Source organism: Pteropus medius, unplaced genomic scaffold, assembly GCF_902729225.1.
Source record: "Pteropus medius unplaced genomic scaffold, Ma_sr-lr_union100, whole genome shotgun sequence".
NCBI classification, from domain to species: Eukaryota; Metazoa; Chordata; class Mammalia; order Chiroptera; family Pteropodidae; genus Pteropus; species Pteropus medius.
Window position 1 is genome coordinate 1397611 of NW_024348533.1, and position 5616 is coordinate 1403226.

Below are 5616 nucleotides of genomic sequence, written 5' to 3' on the forward strand. Positions count from 1 at the left end.
GAAAGACAACTTTGGAAGTATGGCAAAGTTTGGAAAGTGTGAGGGGCCAGAGAAAATCGTTGGAACATGTCACTTGCTTCACAACTTTCGGTTCTCACCTTCAGTTTACAGGGCTCCATGTCCTCAGAGGGAAGTATTCTTTGTGGACTCATTTCAAAGAGTTTTCTCTGAAAATGAATATGCCAGCTCCCCATGAGGTCATGAAGAGAGACTGAATAGGCCGTGCCTTCACCTGCGTAGTTGCTGAAAACAACAACAAAACCTTTCTGATGTAAACAACAGCAATTAGTACAATAACTGCCCCGAAGATGCCACCATTCTCTAAATCGGATATTCTGAAAGCTCAAGAACAATTTTGTAACATAAATAACCTGTTCATCGAGACAGCAACTACAGATACATTTTTTCCAAGGAAAAAATCTGTGAGTGAGGGGGACAGAACGTGCCCAGAGTATATTCCTCTGCTTTTTCCTCCTGGAAAATAGAGAAGCCCTCTGGTGGAACTACAAACACAAACCCAGAGAAAAACAGTAACTATTATGCTATTATTCCCTTGGGGCAACATATCCAGATATTAGTTGAGATTTCTGAATCTTTATTCAAATTAATTGTCAGTGTTGGACTTTCTAGTGTTGTGAGAAATTAATGGGGAAGATGATTTGTGGGAAGGAACAGAGGATAAAACTTAAAAGAGTCAAGGTTTTGCCATCAGAGTGATCTGAAGCTGTAATCCCACAAAGACAAATGACAATCTTGAGCTAATTCTTTCTATTCTATGAGAATTGTGTTCCTTGTCTATGAAATGAGGATTGACAAAATTTTCTCCAAGGTCTATTTAAATTTGAATATGGCGTCTAAGGAATCTTTCTTTAGAAAAGCGTAAAAGAGCACTGTAATCACACATAATGACATTTCCTTTTCTACTTTTGGTGTGAGGTTGAGGCAGCATTTTGGTTAAGAGATCAGATCCGAGTCAGGAATACCTGTTTTTGAATATTGATACTTCCACCTACCAGCCACATGATCCTGGGAAAGCTGGCTAACAGATCTTAGTCTCAGTTTCCCCACTTGAAAAATGGAGAGAAAAATAATTTATCATATGGGGTGGGGGGGTTATGAGGATTCAATGTGTTAATACAGGTGATGACCTGAAAAGTACCACGAACATGTAAATGTTCATACAGAACATTCTGTAAATTTTTAAAAAATTACATTTTACTCTTAGAAGTGCATTTACTTTTAAGGAGACAACAGATATTGGCCTAGCCATTTTTACCTTCAGTTCCCTGCATAGATCCACAAGAATTTATTTTATTCCATGAACTTTTTTCTCACTGAGATTGCTTGAGATCTTTGGTTTTTGTCGCCTTCACATTGAAATAACAACGGAGGATACTATTGATTTCATTCATTTTGGTGAAGCCCAAGAGATCTTTGCTTTTATCAGGCATCCATTTTAAAAATAACTATTATTCAGCATGCTTTTTAATCTTTTCAGGTTTCCAAGATTCTTCATATGTTGCCTGTCTTTTTTTTAATTGAGAAGATACACCAAGGAAAGCAGTACAAAAGTGTTGGTGATAAGGCGAGGGAAAAGAATGACAAATAAGTGAGGAAGATGTCTGTCTAGTGTATCTCTGAGTAAGAAGGAGAAAATTGGAAGAACTATAGGCAGAAAGAAGGAAACAGATTGAGAAACTAATTTAAGCAGAATCAACTAAAGGGAAGTAAAAGATTTGAAAAAATAAGAGTGGGCACCAAATAGAGAAAATCTGGTGTAAAGAAAGATAAGAAAAAATTTATAGCAATTCATGTATGTGACAAATTCAAACCACACTTGGATAAAAATGCCAAAAGAAACACCAAAGAAGGATCTAATGAAAGGTTTTCATCATCTACATAAAATGGAGATTCTTTCCCCTAATCTTTATTTATTTATTGTTTTTGGCTGAAGTACATTTACTCTCAAATTTCTACAACTTATTGCCCTCTTGTACCATTTTCTCATTTCTTTTACAATTACTGTTAAGGCTAAATAAGTCATTGCAATATAAATATACATTTTGTTCTCAAGTACTTTTCCCTGCTCTATCCCAGGAAGGTAGTTAGACCATCATTCAAATCATCTACAGAAATTATCTACAGTGTGCACTAAGAAAATGAGCTTAGGCTTCTGTGTTTATCAGTATGACATTACAGATACTCCAGATATCATATCTACTAAAAATAAATAAAATTTATGAAAAATAAATATTAATCAATGTAAATTCCTCCCTGAGCTGGTAAGAAACTAAGAAATAGGGTCTTTCGTCATCTATAAAGCTGGGGAGAGCCTGGTGGGCTGAGGACATCAGAATGAAGAGGAATTTTTCACTCAAATGGCTAACCTTATAATCAGCTCTTTGTTCTGCTTCTGTAGATATGCTTGTCACATAGGTGGAAGGACAGGGTGATCTCGAAATTAACTAAAGATTCATCCTCCCTTTTGCTTGTTTTGTCTAGATAACAAATGTATTGTCTGAGTTCCTGTCTGAAAATATCACGCTTTGTAACTCTTTGTAACTGCCTGTAACCTGTGTCATGCTTTGTAACTCTTTGTAACTGTCTGAGGACAAATTAACCAATCGACCCATGCCAACTGGCTAAATGTAACTGCACGGATAAGCCCTATAAAAGCAAAGTTGCATCTGAGCTTGGGGTCTGGATCTTCAGAGTGCTAGCTGTTCTAGGACCCCTGGTGTAATAAACCTGAGTTCTCCAACTCTCTGAGTGGTGCTTGGCTTCTTGCCAGTATGATTTTACAACATTTATGCAACATTTCTGGAAGCCTTAGTGAGATTTCAACCACACTGGCCCTTTGAACCACCAGACTGGTGGCTTGGCCAGGCCGGGGAGAAGGGGCTCCAAGTCCAAAGAGGAGGCACGTCACCTGATGGTATTCCAGATTCTCTTTCAGACCCGCACTCTGACTCTTCGATGGCTGAGACCCGACTGGACTCAAAGGAGGGATGGACCAACTCACCAGGAATGGACACAGGATAAAGTAAGGCCCCGGGGCTCCATACCTTAGTCAGGTCCTGTTTTTGGATGGAAGAGGAGCTTGATCACCTCCTAAAGTCTTCAGTTAGAAGACACAGGTCAGAGTCTTCCAACAGGGGAAGACATTAGGGTTTTCCCGGGAGAGAAGACAAAGGTCAGGGCCTTCCAAAAAGCGGGGAGGCGATGTTTTAACTTGGTGTGTAAATGAGTGAGTGAATGAGCGGCCTAGCCAGCCTGACTCAGTCAGGTACGAATTTGTGGCTCCATGGCTGGGTACCCATAATGTCCCCTAAAGGTCATGGAGTTTGAGTTGGCTCATCTGCAATTTTGTGATGTACGGCATACGGTCTATGGCAGCATTGAACTAGTGTCCGAACGTAAGTCACAAAGCTGAGTCCACTACGGCCAAGCGTCACCTAAGCTCCTTTGGGACGTGGCCAGAGGAGCACTTGAATGGTTTCCTCTCTGGAGGAGGCACCCACCCTTGTTTTTGCGTCACCAACACAGGGTGGGATACACAGGATGAGGGGTGTGGCAATTAATCACTGATTCGGCTTAAGAATTGTCTATCTCTAAACAGCCCTTTTGACATAAGGGCCCTCTATCAAATTATTTTCTTGAGATTTTAAGGTCTATTTTCCCCCTCCATTAGGAAGCTCCCTAATGCTATATGGGTAGAGGTTCCTCTAAGTCAACTGTCTTAAATTGTATGTTAAAAAATTTTAAGAAGGGTTTCCCAGGGGATTACTGGGTCAAGTTGACCCCAAGAAAACTTCGTACTCTTTGTGGGCTTGAGTGGCCTGCCTTCGGAGTAGGATGGCCTTCAGAAGGAACCCTGGACCTCCCCACTATTAGAGCTATGTACCGTAGTGACAGAGACCCCTGGACATCCAGACTAGTTTCCATACATAACTCATGGTTGCAAACCGTTGAGTTGGAATACTCAGGTTTATTATGCTGGTGGTCCCAGAAGAGCCAGTGCTCTGAAGATCTGGGCCCCGAGCCCAGATGAAACTATATCTCTTTGTCCTCCCAGCCCTTCAACGCTTCCCAGAAACCCTTAAATCAAATGGCTTGATATCCCCAACAACAACAACAACAACAAAAGTCAGGGGACAAAAATGAAGTGAGAGGTGGAATTCACAGAGATAAGTAAGTACTCACTACCTGGCTTTTGCCTGCAGGCAACTGCTGACTCCCGGTGACCCTGAGCTTCCACTTTGGTTCTATCATAGGAACAGTGGGCCAAAGACTAATCCTAGTTCCTACAAGACAGGAATTGAAGAGAAGACACTACATGAAGCCGGGCTCCAGAGGGCTGTGTCTTCAGTGCAAGGGTGAGCTGGACATAAAGGCACATTACAGAGATCTGCCTATCTTGATGTACAGAAAGAACAACAAAGAAATCCATCTTGATGATGTGAACAAAAGAACTGACACTCAGAAAGGTTTATAGCACAAGTGCTAAAGGCGATATCGCTAATGATCTGTTATTATTAGCTGTTACTTATTAAAAATCCATTATCTTGCCAAAATAAAGGGACCTATGTCAAGACTGCAGAGAAGGCAGGAATATGTTTCTTTTATTGGAATTGAAAGAGACTAAATTCAGCAGCAGGATAGTGACTGCCTGCATTGTGTGGTTAAAGCCAGAAGACAAAGGCAGGAAATATGCATTTTTGGAGGCAACAAAACTAATTTAATTAATAGCCTCACAAAGACAGAGACTATAGGTTCTTACTCAAGGACCAACAGAAGCAAGGCTCACTGAAAAGGCAGCAATTCAATTTTGGGAGAAAAAAAGTCCTTTCATGCTTTCCCCATGGGATGCATATCGCCTGAGCACCATAAGGTCTTCATTTTCTCCTATGCTAAATTCCCCAAATCTGATACTTAATGCAAAAAACAAAACACAAAAACCAAACAAACAAAAAACAAAAACAAAAACAAAAAACGGCCTGTGGATAATCATACATTTAAGAGCGTCTCCAGAGTATCTGTCTTTTATTGTTTTATGAACCAGTGATTTTTTTCACAAGCATTTTCTCATATCTAACAGACCAACAACTTGAACATTTGTATGTTAGAAGTTAAGGAATCTTCTCAACTTCATTATAATATTGTTTTGTTCTTCTCCTGCATTGCTTCATTACTTTAAAAAGGCTGATTTTTCATTCGTTTTCTTACCATTATAAGTGTCTCATATAGCTTTCATTTCTGAAAGCTATAAAAAATTTATTCAATTCATAATGAAAGAACTGGTTGTGAATTACATTACCAGAGCTACTCTTCATATGTCTGTCCATTAAAATAAAACAGAATACTTGAGAAACTCGCATTAAATCATAAAAGGAATTTTTAAAGCTACCATTTTGAAGGATTGACTTTCATTATTGTGTCATTCGATATGCCTAAGCGATACGTAAATTCTAAGTCCTGAATAAATAACCTATTAAAAAATCATGGCAAATGGTTTTAAAATAGAAAGAGTAGTCATTAAATGAAATCCAAAACAAAATGAATGCATGATGAGTTTAAATTTAAAAATTTAAAAACACCAAACGAAACGTCTCATGC

At 39.2% G+C, this 5616-nt stretch overlaps 1 long non-coding RNA gene across 1 annotated transcript; it reads left to right on the top strand.

Moving 5' to 3' along the window:
* Window positions 1-2584: 2584 nt before the first annotated feature.
* Window positions 2585-4604, top strand: LOC120616532 (uncharacterized). Its single transcript, XR_005656615.1, has 2 exons — window positions 2585-3043; window positions 4224-4604. It is a non-coding gene; the product is annotated as an uncharacterized LOC120616532 (long non-coding RNA).
* The last annotated feature ends 1012 nt before the right edge of the window (window positions 4605-5616 follow it).